This window comes from Macrobrachium rosenbergii, chromosome 11, assembly GCF_040412425.1.
Source record: "Macrobrachium rosenbergii isolate ZJJX-2024 chromosome 11, ASM4041242v1, whole genome shotgun sequence".
Lineage (NCBI taxonomy): Eukaryota > Metazoa > Arthropoda > Malacostraca > Decapoda > Palaemonidae > Macrobrachium > Macrobrachium rosenbergii.
The window spans coordinates 9,138,410-9,162,134 of record NC_089751.1 but is presented as its reverse complement, the minus strand read 5'-3'; the positions used below and the strand labels follow the sequence as shown (position 1 = coordinate 9,162,134).

The 23,725-nt window shown below is 34.1% G+C and overlaps 1 long non-coding RNA gene across 1 annotated transcript in view; it reads left to right on the top strand.

Moving 5' to 3' along the window:
* Nucleotides 1-19,496, top strand: part of LOC136843127 (uncharacterized) — a 569,863-nt gene extending 550,367 nt beyond the window's left edge. The window contains exon 7 of the long non-coding RNA XR_010854456.1: nt 19,335-19,496. This is a non-coding gene — a long non-coding RNA (uncharacterized lncRNA). The remainder of the gene's footprint in view (nt 1-19,334) is intronic.
* Nucleotides 19,497-23,725: the final 4,229 nt, after the last annotated feature.

Below are 23,725 nucleotides of genomic sequence, written 5' to 3'. Positions count from 1 at the left end.
GTATATATATAAATATATAAATATATGTATATATATATATATATATATATATATATATATATATATATATATATATATATCCCTTTGTTGGCTGAGTCAGGTTGAGCTTCAGACTGTCACTCGATGGGCCTGAGTTCAATTCCCCCGGCCGGCTGATGAAAGAGTTAGAGAATTTATTTCTGGTGATAAATATTAATTTCTCGCTATAATGTGGTTCGGATTCCACAATAAGCTGTAGGTCCGTTGTTAAGTAACCAATTGGTTCTTAGCCACGTAAAATAAGTCTAAACCTTTGGGCCAGCCCTAGGAGAGCTGTTAATCAGCTCAAGTGGTCTGGTAAAACTAAGGTATACTTAATTTATATATATATATATATATATATATATATATATAAAATCACTTGAACATGTGACTCGTTTATTACACATTACCACAAGTGAAAATATAAGAGATGGGATGTTGGTCCTGACCGGTTTCGACTTTCTTTCCTAGTCATTGATGAAGAACTGATATATAGTGTTAGAAATTACAGTATTCAGAGGCAGTACAAATGAACATACACAACCGTTAGAGACTACAGATCCACCACTGACAGGTGTCAATGGAGTGGCTTCAAAACTTAACAGAGCTAGTGGTTGGTAGAAATCTCAATACCGTCAAACATACAAACCGCAGGAGGCTACAAGTCCATATCTGACAGGTGTCGGGGGTTAAAAAAACCATTAGCCCCACTGCATCCCTGAACTTTGTTTACAAATATGATAATCCTTTTTCCATACATTTCTGCTGCCTTTATTAATATTTAAACATGTCACAAATTTCTTCTAAATTTCAAAATAAATCTGTAAAATTTTTAAATTTTAAGGAAGGCAGTAGAGATGTATGGAAAAAGCATTATTTGTAAACACAGTTTGGGGGTAGAGTACTGATGAGTTTTTTCGCCCCTCTCCCAACACCTGTCAGGTATGGACTTGTAGTCTCGTCGGGTCTGCATGTTAGCCGGTATTGTCCCTTGAGAGTATATTGTGATTTCTAACACTATGTATCAATTCTTCGTCAATGGCTTGGAAATAAAACTGAAACTGATCAGGACCTACAACTCATCTCTTATTTATTCACTTTGTAATATATATATATATATAATATATATATATATATATATATATATATATATATATATATATATATATATATATATTTATATTATATATATATATATATATATATATATATATATATATATATATATATATATATTTATATCTATATATATATATATATATATATATATATATATATATATATATTTATATCTATATATATATATATATATATATATATATATATATATATTTATATCTATATATATATATATATATATATATATATATATATATATATATATATATTATATATCTATATATATATATATATATATATATATATATATATATATATATATATATATATATATATATATATATATATATATATATTTATATCTATATATATATATATATATATATATATATATATATATATATATATATATATATATATATATATATATATATATATATATATATATATATATATATATATATATATATATATATATATATATATATATATATATATATATATATATATATATATATATATATATATATATATATATATATATACACAATCAGAAAACTACAAACGTCCTTTAATATCCAATTCGCTCTACTTGAAATAATATATTTTCATATATGTTACCGAAGGGGAATTTTTTTAGTTGATAATAAGTCCACCATCCTGTGGGGTCGAGCCAGCGACGGACGAGGAATCAGGACTACAGTGACGCACTAACGCAGTCGGCCACAAGAGAGGTATAAGTGAATACCATCTCCCATCAACTCACCCGTCGAACTCAGGTGTTTTGCATTTGGAGACGATATCCACCCACCTCTGCCATGTTGACCGTGTAGTGCGTTTGTCGCACGTAGCCATATTATGACTATTTATCACATCACCGTGATTCATATGCAATCAGAAAGCTACAAACGTCCTTTAATATCCAATTCGCTCTACCTCGGAAATAATATATTTTCATATATGTTACCGAAGGGGAATTTTTTTAGTTGATAATAAGTCCACCGTCCCGTGGGGTCGAACCAGCGACGGACGAGGAATCAGGACTACAGTGACGCACTAACGAAGTCGGCCACAAGAGAGGTATAAGTGAATACCATCTCCCATCAACTCACCAGTCGAACTCAGGTGTTTTGCATTTGGAGACGATATCCACCCACCTCTGCCATGTTGACCGTGTAGTCGCGTTTGTCGACGTAGCCATATTATGACTATTTATCACATCACCGTGATTCATATACAATCAGAAAGCTACAAACGTCCTTTAATATCCAATTCGCTCTTTACCGGAAATAATATATTTTCATATATGTTACCGAAGGGGAATTTTTTAGTTGATAATAAGTCCACCGTCCCCGGTCGAACCAGCGACGGACGAGGAATCAGGACTACAGTGACGCACTAACGAAGTCGGCCACAAAGAGAGGTATAAGTGAATACCATCTCCCATCAACTCACCCGTCGAACTCCAGGTGTTTTGCATTTGGAGACGATATCCACCCACCTCTGCCATGTTGACGTGTAGTGCGTTTTGTCGCACGAGCCATATTATGACTATTTATCACATCACCGTGATTCATATACAATCAGAAAGCTACAAACGTCCTTTAATATCCAATTCGCTCTACCTCGGAAATAATATATTTTCATATATGTTACCGAAGTGGAATTTTTTTAGTTGATAATAAGTCCACCGTCCCGTGGGGTCGAAACAGCGACGGACGAGGAATCAGGACTACAGTGATGCACTAACGCAGTCGGCCACAAGAGAGGTATAAGTGAATACCATCTCCCATCAACTCACCCGTCGAACTCAGGTGTTTTGCATTTGGAGACGATATCCACCCACCTCTGCCATGTTGACCGTGTAGTGCGTTTGTCGCACGTAGCCATATTATGACTATTTATCACATCACCGTGATTCATATATAATCAGAAAGCTACAAACGTCCTTTAATATCCATTCGCTCTACTCGGAAATAATATATTTTCATATATGTTACCGAAGGGGAATTTTTAGTTGATAATAAGTCCACCGTCCCGTGGGGTCGAACCAGCGACGGACGAGGAATCAGGACTACAGTGACGCACTAACGAAGTCGGCCACAAGAGAGGTATAAGTGAATACCATCTCCCATCAACTCACCCGTCGAACTCAGGTGTTTTGCATTTGGAGACGATATCCACCCACCTCTGCCATGTTGACCGTGTAGTGCGTTTGTCGCACGTAGCCATATTATGACTATTTATCACATCACCGTGATTCATATACAATCAGAAAGCTACAAACGTCCTTTAATATCCAATTCGCTCTACCTCGGAAATAATATATTTTCATATATGTTACCGAAGGGGAATTTTTTAGTTGATAATAAGTCCACTGTCCCGTGGGGTCGAACCAGCGACGGACGAGGAATCAGGACTACAGTGATGCACTAACGCAGTCGGCCACAAGAGAGGTGTAAGTGAGTACCATCTCCCATCAACTCACCCATCGAACTCAGGTGTTTTGCATTTGAGCGATATCCACCCACCTCTGCCATGTTGACGTGCGGTCTGCGTTTGTGCATATGCGTAACCATATTATGACTATATATCACATCACCGTGATTCATATACAATGAAAGCTACAAACGTCCTTTAATATCCAATTCGCTCTACCTCGGAAATAACATATTTTCATATATGTTACCGAAGGAATTTTTAGTTGACAATAAGTCCACTGTCGTGAAGGTCGAACCAGCGACGGACGAGGAATCAGGACTACAGTGGCGCTACTCGTCGGTCGGCCACAAGAGAGGTATAAGTGAATACCATCTCCATCAACTCACCCGTCGAACTCAGGTGTTTTGCATTTGAGCGATATCCACCCACCTCTGCCATGTTGACCGTGCAGTGCGTTTGTGGAAATCGTAAGCCATATTATGACTATTTATCACATCACCGTGATTCATATACAATCAGAAAGCTACAAACGTCCTTTAATGTCAATTGCATCTACCTCGAAATAATATATTTTCATATATGTTACCGAGGAATTTTTAGTTGATAATAAGTCCACCGTCCGTGGGGTCGAACCAGCGACGGACGAGGAATCAGGACTACAGTGTGGCCGACTGCGTTAGTGCGTCACTGTAGTCCTGATTTCGTCCGTCAGGACTGGTTCGGCCCCATGCGTCACTGTGGACGATTTATTATCAACAAAAAATTTCTTCGCCAACATATATGAAAAAATATTATTTCGAGTAGAGCGAATTGATATTAAAGGACGTTTGTAGTTTTGATTGATTGTATGAATCACGGTGATGTGATAAATAGTCATAATATGGCTACACGTCGACAAACGCACTACACGGTCAACATGGCAGAGGTGGGTGAATATCGTCTCCAAATGCAAAACACCTGAGTTCGACGGGTGAGTTGATGGGAGATGGTATTCACATATACCTATCTTGTGGCCGACTGCGTTAGTGCGTCACTGTAGTCTTGATTCCTCGTCCGTCGCTGGTTCGACCACACGGGACGGTGGACTTATTATCAACTAAAAATTCCCCTTCGGTAAACATATATGAAAATATATTATTTCCGAGGTAGATTGAATTGGATATTAGCGACGTTTGTAGCTTTCTGATTGTATATGAATCACGGTGATGTGATAAATAGTCATACACATTTACATGTGTGTGCATGTATGTATGTAATGTTTTGCTTGGATTTTTCGTGGTTAGTTATTCATAAGCGATTCATAACTTTGCAATATTTATATTATATGCGTATGTAAGTTAATCATTAATTATTTATCCCCGAAACAATGCTAAGTAGTTATAATATTAGTTCGGACTTCCATGATATGCTGAACACAAAAATCTATTGAAATTTATGATTGATTTTATAATATTCTGGTTATTTATATGCATCTTACACGATGACGTCATAAACCTATATGCAGCAGTGTTCAACTTAAGCCCTATTCGCATACTTCATAAATGCACATTACTCATTACGAACATATTACCCACCTTTTCAAGAAAAGAACCTTGATACGATGAAAACATCGGAGCTACGATCAGAGTTCTCATTTGGAATGAGTCGGTAATTAAAGACAGAGGATTTCCAACTTCCATAGTTGCATTTAATGATGATACTTCTGTTCCTTTTTCTGAGATAATATTTTTTTCTTCGAAGAAGACTGGACTTATCGATGAATATGAGAATGAATTGCTCAGGAGAAAACGAAACACTTTCTCTGCTACGTTATTCCATAACTGATCTGAAAATAATGCCCAAAGTCAGGTCACAAGTTGATAAAATGTTCAGAATGCCCCGTACACAAACACACACACATACCGGTTTGTTTTGTTATATGAAGCTATGGTAACTAAGTAATAAAAGACCAGCAATTAAACATCATTTCAGTTAATTTTTAATTTCATAGCGAGCAGATGGCTAAGAGAGGGGGAATGGTAGCAACAATTTCTGTTGACATTTAGGTAAATTAGAATGTTGAAATTCATCAGCATTATTCTTTTCTCTTCATTTATTCATGTATATGATATTAAATGAGGAGCTGTTATATATCGAAATATGATTTTTCTTCAGCATTCATTGATTATTCCTTATAGAGATAATGGACCTCCCAATTTTGATAATGGTGCGTAGTTTTCATATCACCCACACTTCCAGCAATAATAATTTACCAGACAAGCTATATTCTTTTGTTTTCTTAATTTTAATTAATTTTTTTATGACGAAGCGCAAACACCGTGTATTGTAATGCAAGTAAGCTTTTAAATTCTAATTAACAAATTACCATTAATCAAAATTCTTTTGGAAAATATGTCGTTTTTGTCTGCTACCTAAATCATTACCTCGTCAAACTTACCAAGTCCTTTTTTTTTTTTTTTACTTTAGTAGAAAGGACAAGGAATATCTCATATTTCGTGAAAAGCAATTAGGAATTAAAAATTACGTTTGTTTTTCACCAGAATTCCATTTATAATTTTATACTAATATATAACAGAATTTTGTTCATTATAGTAAATTCTGTTTTGCAGCACAACCTGTACCCTTTTCCAGGATATATTCTGAATTTCATTAAGTAGACACTGTATGTGGACAGTTAACTTCTAAGATATTATAAATAAGAAACTCAGTTTAAAACTGAGTTTTCTTTTCTGAAACTGAAGTTCCTTAAAAATTAAAATACTGAGTATTAGTTTAATAATTTTGAGTAAGATGCTATAACTGAATTTGAAATCGACTTGGTACAAAATAAAGAATTTCAGCAAGCAACTTTTTGGATATCATGAACAGCTTTCAAATAAAGCCATCGAAAAGTCTGGTACAGGAACGTTAACTCGTGACCTGTAAGAAGCGGTATACCGTAATTGGATATAAATGGATTTTTTCCCGTATACGTTTTATAATTTATGTAACATTATGTTATTCATAAGTACTCGACTTTAACTTACCTTTGTCCATCCTCAGCACCAAAATATTCTCCACCTCCAGTTTCTCACCATAAGCTTTAAGGAACCTTGTAACATTCTCATATTTCCAGGCAGTTACGAGAGGTACAATTAACAAGAAAAAAGCAGCATGGAAATCCATTTTCTAAAGAGACTTTTTGTACCGGTAAAAATATTAGGCATGTGTTTTATAGTACAGCTTTAACTAAAAAGTAAAATGTTCAGCGATGAGATTGATGTTGCAATTGTCTTAAAGTACTTCCCAATTAGAACAGGAAATCATGAAGCCATTGTAGTCGATGAAGCACTGAAGCAGTGGAGCGCCTGTTGATGCACTGCGATAACTGGCGTATTTTGTAAATCGATGACAGCGTCTGTTGACGTTGTTAGATGTTTACTTCAAGTTGTCCGACAATGTCCTGGAACTGTTTTGAATAAATGAAGGTGTTCCATCAAAATGCAGCCTTTGATATTTGAATTAACCACACAAAACACTCGCACACGAACAAACACAGCTAAACACAAACACTGATAGATAGGTAATAGATAGATAGATAAGTAATATATATATATATAATAATATATATATATATATATATATATATATATATATATATATATATATATATATATATATATATATATATATATATATATATATATATATATATATGATGTCACCTTAATCCCTTGAATAGAAAATTCTATTGTATACAGGAACCTAGAAAACTTCTTGATGCATTGATATAGAAGCCATTTGAGACGGGCTGAGATTGTATGCCATAAAATGTAAGTTATTGTTGAAAGTTTTAAATGCCATAGAAGCAAGTTATATTAGAATAAATACGCAGGAGAGTGACTGGTTTGGCATGAAAGTTGCCTTAGAAAAAGAAATGTTATGTCTTTTTGTTAATGAATGATGCGGGAAGTCAAAGGAAAAGTTTATGATTAAGTTAATAAAGGTGCATTAAGGATGGTTCTAAAGATCAGCGGTATAAAGGTAATTTATTGATATTAACTTAAAGAATTTAGGATGAAAATGAATATGCACTATAATAAGCGGACGAGATAGTGGCTTATTTTCTGTACTAGATCTGACTCAGTGATTGTGATGTGTCTCCATTTCTGGGAAATATCTTTCGAGATGAAGTGAAATGATTAAGTCTAAAAGGACTTTAGATGTAGTCGAGAAAGCGTGGGAAAAGAAATGGTAGATATTAATGGAGTGTGGGAGGACTGATATCTGCATATGGTACATGGCTATTTAGGTATAGTAAATACAAACAGTAGTGGAACAATTTGACAGTGTGTGAAAGATGATAAAGTTTAGAGTAAAAATGCACAGGAATAAGTTTATGATGGGAAATGATAGCCATTACAAAAGAGGAAGTGATGTTAACATGGATTATGAAAGAATGTAATTGTTAACTTTTAAATATTTGGAGAAAAATGCAACGGATGATGATGACTGGATGAGAGAAGTTTCAGAACAGGCGAAGGGAGGAAGGGAACAAGAGGTATACGAAGAAAGCTTGTAATGAAGGAAAGTGGCTGTGGAAGCCGAAATTTGAATCAGTGGAATTAGTAAAAAAGGATTGCTGAACATAAGTATGTGGATTTTGAATGCAAATGAAATAAAAGGGGTTTAAGTTATTGGGTTATTTGCATATAGTATGTAGGGAAATGGAGGGGCAAAAAGGCTTCTATGGATGAAAGGCTGCAACATAGTCTATTGAAAGGTTATGGTCATGTGGAGAAGGTGTATAGTCATAGGCTCGTGAAATTTTAGGTAGCATGAGAGAGAGCAAAGTGAATGGCAGAGTGAGCGTGGAGTTTGAGTATAAAAATATAATTCATCGACTGTTGTGGAAATTTTTGTACAAGAGGTTCATCTTAATTCAGCATGCATGGATATATATATATATATATATATATATATATATATATATATATATATATATATATATATATATATATATATATATATATATATATATATATATATATATATATGTGTGCGAGAGAAAGCTAGTTATTCTGATTTTTTTTTTTGAAGTTAAAAAATTTCACTATGTCCACGGAACACACATTGGCCTTGTTTGACCGGCGACACGGCCATTAGTATTTTGCAATAAAGTCTTGTGTTTATGAGCTATAAATAAGGTTCTGTAGCCTTCCAGTTTTTTTTTTATTTTGTCATCATTTCTAACGTTCCCTGAAATCGAGGACATTACACTCGGGGGCAGAAAATACTAAAAATCGAAATGCAAGTCAAATGCATACTTGAACGGTAAACAGTCTTGTACTAGGAACGCAGGTACTTTCTGGCGCTGTTTAGTATGGATGAAAGAATAATAAAAGGATAAATTACATGAGAGTGTTTAATAAGTCATTCTTGAAAATATATTGAGAGAGAGAGAGAGAGAGAGAGAGAGAGAGAGAGAGAGAGAGAGAGAGAAATGAGAAATTACATGAGAGTGTTTAATAATAGTCATTCTTGAAAATACATTGAGAGAGAGAGAGAGAGAGAGAAATTACATGAGAGTGTTTAATAATAGTCATTCTTGAAAATACATTGAGAGAGAGAGAGAGAAAGAGAGAGAGGATAGCTATGGGAAATCATTAACTGTAGCAATAATAAAAAAAAAAAAAAAGTACAAAGTCTAACAGGAAATAAACAAATGCAGAAAATATAGCGGAGAATATTTTTAACACTTAAAGAGATAACTTTTTACCTTATGATAAAAAAAATAAATCTTGGCCTGTATAATGTTCCAGTCAGCCTACTGCTTGGGTATAACAGACAGGTACCAACCAAAGAGGTAACTCTAGTAAAATGTACGCTTTCTTAAATAAGTTTTAAGAACCACTGCCTGAATAAAATATGGCTTACTATCATATTTAAGTATGCTGCATTTACTGAAACTTTATGTTTGAAGTAGATCTTTGTAAATTTCCAAGGAATATCATTACTCTTAGCTAGAGTATTTTTTAATAACAGATTGTTTCATAGATTACCTTGAACTAGTTCACGACCCTGGATAGTCCTTCGTGATACCAATGTTGTTCATTTAATGTACCCTTACCATAATTCTCAATCAAGTATTCAATACATTACCTTCACACTTTAATTGCGTATCGATTTATGCTCTTTTCACATCGCAAATTAATGTAACAGCACCTTTCTAATGTTTCTATGGAAAGATCAGTCTTGTTTGTTAAGCCCTCGTCAACAAACTGCCATGCTGCCTGTTTTGAGAGAAAGTGGGCGGAAATTTTAATACTCTCCGAGGTAATGTTTTGCTGAAAACGGACAAACACACACACGCACACACAAAAACTCACACACGATATAAGGATGACATTAGTGTATGTCTTTTGTTTCTCTGCTTTATAAATAAAAAGAGTATTGGTATCATTCACTTTGTGTTGATAGATTCTTACTTGGGTAATGGAGACTAATGAACAGTATGTTTCAATGTATACAATACTGAGATGGTTGACTGGATTGTCAAAAAACGTCAGTTTCCAGAATTTTAATCAACCATTTGTTTATGTAAGTTTGTGATTCTTATCAAATAAATGGATCGTAGCTTTTCGTAATCCATGCGATTTCAGAGAGAGCCTAACATTCCTTTGGCATTTAGCATCTAGTCACAATTTAAACTTTATTCAGAATTTTCCAAATACCAGTTCGAACCTAACATTCTGTGTTCTTTTTTTCAAGTTCATCAGTGAACGAGACATTGCAAGCAAGTCGCTCATTTAATTCAGACTATGAGTTTGCAAATAAACTCACGAGTTTTTGCTTACTGAGCTGCATAGCGTGAGGTTTACTAGATGCTTCATATAACAACTCAAGTAATTTTTTTTTTCACTATCCTAGGCAGCCTGGGCACCAGATAACCCCACTCTTTCTTTTTATGTACAGTCATACCACAAGAGGACATTATTTTCATGGTAAGGGGAGAACTTGAAGTACGATATTTTGGATAATAGTTAATCATTGTCTTTTCATCAACGCAGCAATAACACACGATATATTATCCTGAAATGTACTGTAGTTCGCCCATCATCTACGTTCTGTTTTGCAGTTTTCTTATATAATGATATATTCCTTGAATAACGACCTTTTCTTTATCTTGTGACATTATATTTGATTTTATCCTGTTCTTTCACCAAAGAGAAATAGTTCTCAGTCTTAAAAAAAGTCCCTTTCCGTAGTGAGTATTAATATCTTAGTTAGTTTAACTTTGTATAGAGCGATAGGCCATAAATGTATTTAGTGATGAAAATGTTAATTCTGGAGGAAAGTTAGGAAAGAAATAAATCATAAACAAAATAATTTGATAATTTGATCATTTTCTTGTTCAAACGAGATTAGGACAGTATTTCCAAATATGTTAAAACACGTTTTTTACAGTATTTCAGTTCAGATTGGGCTTCATACATAACGATCGTATGAAATAATAATGAAATATTGGAAATTTTAGAATTTGTTCATAATTTTAGGGCATGTGTAATCTTAAGTTTTACTGAGGACTATTCTGCTATTTTCTCGTGTACTTAAGGAAAATAAGATTAATGATAGTGAAAAAGTGGACAGAAAATACTGAAAGAGCTAAACAGATTGGTGAATTCGAAATTCTCTTATCACAAACTTAAACCATTGCATCCCGAATTCATTTTATAGGGATAGGAACTATCATTTATGAATATTTTCCTTAAAACCACTTATCATGAGAGTTTTAAACTGCTGTTACAGTCTCTCTCTCTCTCTCTCTCTCTCTCTCTCTCTCTCTCTCTCTCTCTCTCTCTCTCTCTCTCTCTCGTAGGTTAACCGCCAGGTCGAAGGTGATTTTATTTCCATCTGTTATTCTAACAATATGCAAATGTACCGCCAGAATCGCTCCTTATCCCGTACCGTACCGGAATGGACCGAGAGAGTAGTGGAATCTGGCTCTTAATATAATGCAAACCCTAATGGGATTATGTGAGGGTTGCCTGATTAGCATGAACGTGTTGATGGTCCATGAAAATCCTTTTGAGTACTTATTGTTAGAATGTGGTTGTTTGTAATCTGTGCATTTGAAATGGCTCTCCCTTCAGATTTGAAGGAGAGATATTTATCCGTGTTTGTCCATATGGTCAACAGCAAAATGCCGGAGAGACTTTATCACCACTTATTTGGAAAGGTAATTCCTTCTCTTGAGGGAGTTCTCCGTCCAGATATGGTGACATAGTTAACCTAAACAGGAAAAGATCCCTCGAGCTGCAGAAACGAATTTTCACCAGAAATATAGTGATTAAAATAGAAACAACGACTTCTATGAAACAAAAATGCTTAAGAGAGCGTTCTAGCAAGATATACACTATTAAAACAGCTTTTATAACAACACAGGCCCTTTTCTTGACAGTTTCTCCGTCGCAACGTTATTTCATTTTTTTCTGGCATTCAAACAACATGATATCTCAAAAGAGAGAATAGACGGAATATGACATGAATATCAAATAACACTACTTAGGAAAGTTTCTAAGAATTACTCTAAGTGATTTGAGTACTCACCTTAATATTGTATATGGAATAATTCCCACACAAAAAATCAAATAATAGAAATCAAATAATAGAAATAATTATGCAGATCAGAGAGAGTAAAATAGAAAGTAAGGAAATGAGAGAGTATATCTTAAATTCCCAGAAGACAATACTTGAATATGAAATATGCATAGCTTCTTCCTCTCGTATGGCCTAGTATTATCATAGCTCTTTTTTTCCTAAAAGCTTTCTTTCTAATAAATAACCCTACTCTTCAAACATGGATTCACTTCTACTCTCCCGTACGTTCTGCTCCTAAGGCTTGTATTATAAGTATTTCTGTGAGAATTAACAACATGGTCTTACTGAATGCACACCTCATCTCTCTCAGCTATGCTATACACTGCCATCCTTCACAATCCCACAATTACTGAGGGGCAATTACTAGTTCAAGGTTCAACCAGTTTGATCATTCTTTTTTTTCATGTCATTCATTTTGATAATATAGATCTCGTATTTCTTCGATAATTCCTGAATCAAATAACCACCGTATTTTTTATAGTTTATACTTTCAGAGTTCTTCATTGGAGGGGTGGGTAGAGCTTTCGGCTAGCACGCTGTTGGCCCAGAGTTCGACTCTCCGACCGGCCAATGAAGAATTAGAGGAATTTATTTCTGGTGAGAGAAATTCATTTCTCGTCATAATGTGGTTCGGATTCCACAATAAGCTGTAGGTCCCGTTGCTAGGTAACCAGTTGGTTCTTAGCCACGTAAAATAAATCTAATCCTTCGGGCTAGCCCTAGGAGAGCTTTTAATCAGCTCAGTGGTCTGGTTAAACTAATATATACTTAACTTTTTTTCATATCTTGAGTGCAGAAACTACTCGAATCACACTTTTCCTTCAGGACTGAGTCTGTTTTTACCAGCCTTTCCTGTGTCTACCTCTATGTAATAATGGTATTAATAATAAAAAAATAATGATAGTCATAGTAGTGTATATGATAATGATAATAATAATCACTCCAGTGGCTGTGATCAGGATATTTGAATAAGAAATCACCACCTTTGCTATTTAGGGGTCGGGGCCGGAAAAGGAATAAAAATAAGCAGACCTTAGCCGTAACGATACAGCAATCGTTCGATTTATAAGGAATTCTGAGTTCTGAGATTAAAATATAATTTCCCTCTTTAAGTTTTGTTACCATGATCTTGCTTTCTTTTCCTACTACGCAAAATTTTCTTGTAGAAACTTTAAACATCCGATTTTTTTTTTTATACTTTGAAGTTACTTTTGAGTCCTCAGCGTACAAGATATAAAGTAGCAAAGGATAAGGAATGAAAAGAAACCCCCCACCCCCTTTTTCTACGTCATCGAAGTTACGTCTTTTTACATTCTCAGTTTGCTGTTCTGTCGATCGATCCACCGATAGTTTTTCTATAACGTCACTAATTTACTTAATTTATTTGGTCACTTATTTCTTTAAACGCTTCTGTACATACACCAATAGATTACCATCATGAGTTAATTACTTAATTTGACAATAAAGGGGTTAGGGTGAGATCGATTCGTCAAATAAAAAAAACGCTCAGTTAAATATTTGTAGTATATGTTGCCAGAAGGACAAATATCATGCAATCCAATAAAGTCAACTGGTAACACTGAGACAGCAGAGCCTCATACATTTGCGGTGATCATTATGATTCGAAATATTTTCTGTTTGTTTATTCCCTTGTCAAATTAGACACCCCACTAGCTTATTGAATTAGTGGAATGAGTTACAGAACTTCATGTCAATAACAAAAAATATGTCCTTGTACATAAATGAGTTTTCTGTTTGCTCCCCATTAAACTCATAATAAATTCTTCTTATGATTATTAGCCTAAGCCCTTATGTAGCTTCACCGGAAATTTGAAAGAAAGTTGAAATGAAGGTAGCATTGCGTTGCATTGCAAACAACACTTCTAAAATCTACTTCTTTCTGCCTCCCTCTCAAGCAAACAGAGCAAGCACAAACGCGCTAGTAAAAACGCAGGCAGAAGTGGACGCATAAGCACATTATATATATATATATATATATATATATATATATATATATATATATATATATATATATATATGTGTGTGTGTGTGTGTGTGTGTATATGTATATATATGTGTGTGTATATATATATATATATATATATATATATATATATATATACTGTATATTTACACGTGTGTGTGCGTTCTTGGTCCACTGTTATTTTTAGTATGTGCAAGTGATATGGTTGTTGGCCTGGAAAACAAGATTGTTCAGTATGCCGATGATGCAACACTTGTGGGTGTAGTAAAGTCTCTACTTATGAGAAATGGAGCTGCCCTCAGCCTCAATCGGAACATGGACCAGATCAGGGAATGGTGTAATCGGTGGAGATAAAGCTGAACTTCAGTAAAACGAAAACACTATTGAATAGCAGATCTCGTACGGATTTCCCACCCCATCCTCCCCTTCAGGTGGATGGTACACTTTCCTGAATGAGTCTGAAGCTTTAACTATTCTAGGTGTAACTTTTGACTCACATCTAACTTTCGAGAAACGCCTAATGAAAGTTTCGGTAAATGCCGCACGAAAGATAGGTATTGTTCGTAAGGCCCCATATGTTTATAACAGTGAGAAAGTCAGTGCAACATATTTTAGGTCATTTGTATTTCCTTTACTAGAATACTGTTCTACGGTTTGGATGTCTGCTTCTGCCAGAGATTTATCTCTTTTAGACAGAGTGGTTCGTGGTGGTAGGTTTCCACTTCCTAATAGTGGCAGTTATGACTTGGACCATTGACGGATGGTCTTTTTTCATAAGTTGTATTTCATTAGAGATCTTTCACATTCACAGTTGATCCCTGGTCCCTTTATCTGACGAGAGCAACCAGATTTGCTGAACAGCAGCACCAATATGCAGTAAACGTGCCTCGCTGTCGAACTTCTTAGTTCCAGAGGTTCTTTATTCCTCACACCGTTGGGCTGTGGAACATGTCATGCAATCGGAACTTCAAAAATGCAAGCGAAGATGCAATTCACTACTACCCTAATACTATCCCCCTTGCATTTTAATACATTTTTATATATTTATCAATTTATTAATTTATTTCATCTTTTTTAGTAAGTGAGATCTCTTCTTTCAGTATTTCCCTTCCTCTTACTTCTTCCTAATGAACACCATATTCCTTGGAAACTTGAATTTCAAGTCAATGGCCCCTTTGGTGGGCTTGTTCCTTATGAATAGGTTTCATCTACTGAATAATAATAATAATAATAATAATAATAATAATAATAATAATAATAATAATAATAATAATAATAATAATAATAATAATAATAATAATAATAATAATAATAATAATCCGGCTTCTTGGTTGCTAAAAACAAAGTTCACGATTGATATCTAAGAAAATGGAAAACTTTCATTCGAAAATATTAGCAATATTAGACGAGACTGGACTACTTTTAAAGAAAAACGCTTCAGAAATTATGTTCTTTGCAGTCATGCCACCGTAATTCATTAAAAAACGCAATAAAATTTTTTCAGAAATTTCCAAGTTCCTTTAAATGCCAAGTGACGGTGGTAATAGTGAAATATAATTTCCAAGGTGGATTTCACCGTAAACAGAAAAAAAGGTGTGATGAGAAACCGAGGTATGTGTAGATGTTAAAGAAATCTCTCTCTCTCTCTCTCTCTCTCTCTCTCTCTCTCTCTCTCTCTCTCTCTCATAATGATCAGCAAGCTCTTTTTTTTATATCTCTGGTAATGGCGATGAATCGAGAGTTAAGATATTAAAGATATAGTCAGCCTTTGTGTGATATTCTGAGAGGTCATTCACGCTCATTGCACGAGCAAAAACGTTATGTTAAGAACCGTTCGTTTTCATGAGAGATGTTTTCAGCAAGCAGGTTGTTAGCAATAATTTATAGGTGGATTGCGTGACAGTCCGATGGAGCCTGGTAATTCACTTCGCTGCATCATGAATGCATTTCGATTATATTATAAGGTATTTTGATGAAAGGCAAGATACTATTTCTAAGAATGATGACTACACGGTGAAGTGTTTATATATATATATATATATATATATATATATATATATATATATATATATATATATATATATATATATATATATGTATGTGTGTGTGTGTGTACGTGTGTGTGTGCAAGGGCCGTAATAGGAATAGCATTTGCATGTAAAAAACAAATTTCAAAAGAAAAAATAAATTATACAAGTGTAATAACAAAGAAAAACAAAAAAGGATGAAGTAATAAATACTGATATTAGAATAGTTAAAGCCTTTTAAACTAAAAAGAATTTGCATTCTGTTTGAGCGTCTGAGACTTCAACGATTTAAACGTACGTCTGGGAATACCATTCCATAATTTAGCTGTAGTATGAACAAAACTTCTGGAAAACTGTGTGGTACTGAACCTTATGAAAGAAAAGGCAGGACTGGTATACTTACTGTACTTGCAAATGCAGAACTTCATGTTGGAATCTAAAGTCCGGGAAGGCCTTAAAGGAAAGGATTACGAAGAATTTTGAAAAATTTATTAAAGCAGGGTGAATGAGTGAACGAAACAATAAGCGAAAATCCACAATTATCAAAATAGCAAAAACTGTATTTTGAAACAATTCAACAAATAATTAAAAACGGGAGCTTACCGTTTGCACGACCGTCCTTTTCACCTGAAGAGAACCGCCGTACAAACAGTCGAGAACTCCCATTTTTAATCAGTTCTGGATTTGAATTGTTTTAAAATACAGGTTTTGCTCATCTATGTAACTGTGGCTTGTCACTTATTATTTCCGGTCACAGTTTAGTAGAGATGCACCATAGATAATGATACAATTGTGTCAGAGATATTAATGCATAGTTAGCGTTCAGCTTCATTCCATATAATCTGCACCATATTTTACTTTTGCCTAATTGTCTGTTTTGAAAATCAGCAATTTACAGGTCTACAGTCATGAGATGGGATCAGTGCTTAAGCAACATATTAGTATCCTAGGGCAAACTACATATCTTGTGTAATGATTTAGATAAATGTTGGCCAAGAACACTGCCCTAAGGAACGTCAGAGATTATTATCTACTCTTTGTAATGCATTTAATGAAGAATCAGTAACAGTACAAATAAATATTCCCCCAATTCCCCTTTTCTCTGAGTTTAAAGACTAAGGTTCCATGATCAAGGATGTCAAGATCGTCACTAAATTCAAGATGTATCACTTACACCATAATTCAGGAATTTCCATATTAGACTAAAATTTAAAAGAACTGCATCGTTCATTGTGAAACCCGAATTGTAAACTAAGGAACAGATGATCCTATCCAGCACAGGCGTTCAGACGTTAAGTCAACAAAAGTAAAAAAAGACACATTTAGAAATTATTGGAATTGTAGAATGTAGTCAGCATTATTATTATTATTATTATTATTATTATTATTATTATTATTATTATTATTATTATTATTATTATTATTAAAATAGTTTTACCAGACCACCGAGCTGATTATCAGCTTTCACAGGGCTGGCCCGAAGGATTTGTTTTAGTTTATATTTTTTAATTTATATTTTGTCAATTAAACTAAAATTTTCATTTGGTGAAGTTTCGGACAAAATTTCACTGATCGATTTATTTCCAAAACTTGATGTTCGCTGCTGATTATACTTTGGACATTCACTCAATAAATGTTTAATAATTAGGTGTCCATGAGTTGGACGAGAATGGCCTATTCGGAGACATGTCAGAATTACTTGCGTATGTCTCTATTTTTGGTCATGAACTACCATTCTCGCATTTAGGAGAGGGAGGGAATAAGATTACTAATTTCGCAACATATGTCATAAGAACGCTTCTAGCAAACTTAGGAAAAATGTCAAACAACATATATATAAGCTATGAATTAGACAATTTTCACATAAAAAGGAGGAAATATACTGTTTCAGTGTAAACTCCCAAAATCATTAAGGCCAGTGAAAGACTTTATTTTTAGGAACTAAAGAACTAAACTAATTAGCTTCAATTCCAGGGAAATGGAAATGAGTCATAATGAATTTTACTCTCCTTGCTATCAAAAAATCATCTAAAATGTTAATCTTTTCTCTGTACAAGGCACTGTTAATCTTCTGCCAAAGAAGTGCAGATAATTATGAGAGTTGTATTTAAAAAGGTATTATAGAAGCATTGTGTTAATATTAGACTGAGATAATTATAGTCTCTGAGCCACAGATCTTTGTTGGTTATCATTATTCCGTTTGAAATCAGATCTAATAATTTCCGTTAAAGGATACTGCATTCATAATAGTGTGTAGCTACAGGGAAAAATATGTATAAATCACTGCCATGCACATGTTTTATCTACGAAACTAGTGGTGAATCCCCAATAAAGAAGACAAAAATAGCTATACAGAATCGGCATCACAGCTCTCCATAAACCTCTAGCCAATGCGTTCTAGATTTTACTATCCGTGATGTGAAAAATTCTAATTTTACACTATTTTCACTAATCTAGCACCCTCTTTTCCCGTTACATGAACACAACATCGCAGGTACTCCAGTATGATGGGGATAGTGTGGATGAGTTGATTAGCTGACAATTGTTAGTGACATTTATGTGGCTTCCACTCATGTCTTACTCTATTGCAGTTTTGATTTTGTAGTTTTATATCCACCTTTTTATTCAAATTATTTCTCTTAACTTTTTCTCACTTTTATAACACCCATCTACATACCAGTCTGCCAACTGGTTTCACTTTTGCACAAGTATTCTCTGGGATGTTTAGTTCAAGACCACAGTCTCTAATTTTCAAAACTCATCATCATCGTTACATTAATTCTTGCTTAGTTCTTTATTTGCGTTATCAAAAAGCCAGTTATTTTATTGTCTCTGGAATGCCATGGCCTCTTGAAGGCGAAGGGTACCATTAAGAACCAGAATAATACTTAGAATAAATACTGATGTATGAAAAGATGAGGAACTAGGTAGCACAATAATGCCAACATTGCCAGTCCCATGACCGGAGCCTCTACATAGTCTGGGCCTACTCCGAGGCCTTACCCCCAAAAAAGGACGCAATCCTCTCATGAGACTGATAGGCTGATCACCAATTACAATTTAATCAAGTCGTTCTTTTAACTCATTTGCCCATTTTGCAGAGCCGCAGCAGCATCATCATCAAACCAAGAATATTGTTGAAATCCCCGTCAGGCGTTGCACCTAGTTGGTACCAGCCATGATTTCACCTCTCAAAGCAGAACTCAAGTCACCAGAATTCTCCCAATTGAAAGTCTTCAGTAACCATGCCAACAGCCTCACAGGTATTTGATCTCACGTCCCCGCTTTTTTGTATAATTTCTTCAAAGGGTAGTATGTGTATTCTTTTTTAAGAAAACGTTATTCCTTTCCAATTCATCTACAATTATACTCTTGTTGTCGTATCAAATGTAAATCTATTGAAAATCGCACTCAATCAGTCTTAGGATGTGTGTAACAAATTTAACGAGAACGTTTCAAGCAGTCCAATATTCTTAGCACTACAAGTTGGTTCATCATATGCTGCTATGAAATCGTTATTCCGCTTTGATGAATAAAACACCTCGATGTTTTTCTATTCTTGAAAAAGAAAAACAAAGTCAAGTCCCTAAGTCTTTGACATAGGGACTTGACTTTGTTTTTCTTTTTCAAGAATAGAAAAATATCGAGGTGCTTTATTTATTTATTTTATTTATTTATTTTATTTATTAATGAGTCTCGTAAAATCTGGCTCTGTCAGATTTTACGAGACTCATTGCCCGATTCTGTGATGGTGGCATTTTTGCGAAAATGTTTGGTCAGCTTTAACCGAATAATGCAGTCTGTGAACTGAACAGTATATCTTGTTTGTAGTGTTAAAGAAAAAACTTTGCATCATTGTGATTGCAGGACAGTGCCGATGGTCGAAATTTCAAAGATGCATCCATGAGATTTAACGCTGATATAGTTAGAGGTTTGAGCAACGTGGGTTTTTTTTTAAAGGGGAGATTATTTATTTAGTTATTTTGCTGGGATTTACTCTTGCATGCAGAGCAAAATGTTTTTTGTTATGCTTTTCTCCCTCCATTGGTGAAGACGAGACATTATCATAAAACTAACTGAAATTCTCCCTTTTGCCCAAGAACAAATGCGGTTTCCTTTTCTCCATTTCTGGGTGAGCATTGGCAAAATCTTGCGTTGCTGTCATTTTATTTATTTGAACATTGTTCTGCTTCCTGTCAGGGAAACTTGTTTTTCCAGTTGCAACTCTATTCCAGCTGACACATGTTTTATTGTAAATTGGTTGCAGGTAAATTTTGTTATGCCTAGGAGATGGACCTTTGACGTTGCTTCTGAAATTTTTGACAACGTCGAGTGTTTAGATCTCACCTTTTATCCTTTGATGGGTGCGACCTTTCACTTTATTATCACTTTTATGTGTGATAAATTATTATAATAAACACTTCTAGTGTAATCCTGGGTAAAAGCAGAATCCTCTCTCTGCCAGATCAAGACATTGGTCCCAGGAAATCTTAAACTTGTCCCTAAGATATCTATAAACTTTGAAAATTTCCTACAATGTAATACTCATTCGCATATTGATTTCAGTTTTGACTGCATGCATTTGAAAAGTTGTTTGTTAACTGATAATAGTACTTAATTACCGAGACTTGTAGAAATATTATTAGGTAAGTTTAAATTTTGATTAGAGGTTGAATATTGAAATTCAGCAGTTTGAGGTAGATATTGATATTTAGAACGTTGAGTAAATTTTACATGATCTATGTTCTTGTGAATTCATAATAAATAAAGAAGCTATAGTTAAATAATGCTAAGTAAAAAAGCTAAGTAAAGTAAATAAATGTTAAATGACCACTACATAAAATGTGAAAAATTAAGAGATTGCAAACACAAGAACACACAAAAATACACAAAAAGATTTAGCAAAAATAGTTTCACTAAGGCAAAAATCCCTTAATATACCTTATTATACCATGGTCATAATAAGTAAAATTCACTTTACCTTGCACAAGCTTGTGAAAACTTTCAAAAAATCACCCAAAATGCATTATCAGATCTCATAATCTAAGATTAATATCAGTGACCACACAAATATTTTATGTTAGCAATTTCTCTCTTTTGAAGAGAGAGAGAGAGAGAGAGAGAGAGAACCACACCAATGGCCTCTGAAATCAGAATGAGCAAACTTTATGATTCCAGCTAGGAGTAAAACAATCAGATGACATCATTATTAAGGCATTTTGGAAAGGAGATACAAGAGAAAATTTTAGAAAAGGAGCGAAACTTTTTAGGGCCAGAACTAGCAAGTTATAACAATACATGGTCAGAGGAATGTAATCTTAAATATGATGCAATTCTCATGTGCTTCGGTGCAACAACTCCCTTGATCTTAAACCAGAACAATACATGTAACATTGTGAAATCATTCGTCTTCTTCTCGTATGAGACAAAAATCTTACACGACTCTACTGTTATCCCGACCTGTCAACACGTTATCTTGTGCGATGACACTTGCAGCAAACCAAGCATTTGCAGAATACACATGCGTGTTTGGGAGACAAAATACGAGATCATATACTACGTCATTACTAAAAACATATTATTAATTCTAAATTACGCTGTCAAGTTGTCTAAATAATTAATTCTTGCGAGACCTGACATTACACTACATATGATATTTCAACAACTATTATCATTACACAGAATACATAGCTAGAACAGTAAATATATCAAAATCATGGAATGATATACATATTACAAGGGAATATCATGAAATATATATATATATATATATATATATATATATATATATATATATATATATATATATATATATATATATATATATATATATATATATATGTATATATGTGTGTGTGTGTGTGTGTGTGTGTGTGTAATGACAGTCAAAATCATTCAAGTCGAACCACTAACGGTAACAGAATGGCTTCAGAAAACTTCAGCCAGACCACAGTTAAATTTGTTCTGACCTAATTTTGAGGTACTCATTTTCCATTATCAGGACTAGAACAGAGGAAAAAAATTGTACGTCAGGTATATGACTGACAAAGAATATACTCATACAACAAATTTTAGTGTATTTGATAGAAATAGAATTTAAATGTTAAAGCACAAATGACGAGCAATGAAACGCAAGAGTAAAAAGAAAAATCTAAATCATCAAATCAATTGACATTGTAAGTATTAGCAAAACATAGAACTGTAATACAAATACTGAGACACTAATAGACTTGGGAAACATGAAAGCTAGTGAAAATTGTAAGTGTAAAAAGAAAATATGTAGAGCGGTGTAAAAAATGTGAAAATTTTCCCGTAAAACTAGTCGGTTTTTATAGGTGAAATATAAAGAGCTCAGCGAGGAAAGGTGCAGAGACTTCATGTAGGAAAATGAGGATTTGTAAGCTTGAAAGCCACGGAGTGTCACATGGATAGGCGATGTAAAAGTGATAGGCAAGTGTAGAATATGAGTAATATGAATATAAATTGAGGTAGATAATACGAAAAGAAAAAAATATATAATTTTTTTTCGGGTGTGGATGGATTGCCACATCTTGAATAATGTATTTATCAGGAGTATGGTGTAAGAAAGCGAAGGAAAAGGTGACCTGCTTCTAATAAATTTCAGTAATTAAAAAAGTTTGTTTTTTAAAAGCGAATGTGGATTCATATACAGTGCAAGCACAAATACCCACGGATATTGCGGGAATGAATCCAGGAGCACATTATTGCTAATGGGCAGCAGTGTATCCAGAGAGTTGATTTATGAGATGAACAGAAAATTAACAATAATACCATCGCGTAACGCGGAAGAAGAAGATGATTGGTGATCCTTCTGATTTAAGTGCGTACTTGTAAGAAAGAACTACTTCCTTTGAATTATTGAGGCAGTGGAAAAGAGAACAGGAAAGAAAGAGAAACAGCGCTGAAACTTTATGGTCAAAACAAAATTACCTGTAAGGGCGATATATATGATAACGACCACATTACCAGCGAGTTATTCGGGCTACATGATCTATGCGCAATAATAATCGTGTCCATTTGCTGCGTCCGACATCTGAAAGGGTTTCCAGGTCATAAATTATGGTTTATGGCGATTATTTGTATAATTTGTTTTGTAGCTTTTATTTTGCTCTGGCTTTTTCCGTACGTTAGTTAACTTATATATTTTTTAATTTGAATTCTATATTTTCAAAATCTCCATTGGAGCCAACCGAATTCGCTGAATCGCAATATTTTCCTCACAACATATTTCGCCTACATATGACCTGCAATAATAACAGTGCATAAGATAAGTATACCTTAGTTTAACCAAACCACTGTGCTGAATAACAGCTCTCTTAGGACTGGTCCAAAGGATTAGATTTATTTTACGCGGCTAAGAACCAATTGGTTACCTAGCAACGGGACCTACAGCTTATTGTGGAATCCGAACCACATTATAACGGGAAATGAATTTCTATCACCAGAAATAAATTCCTCTAATTCTTCATTG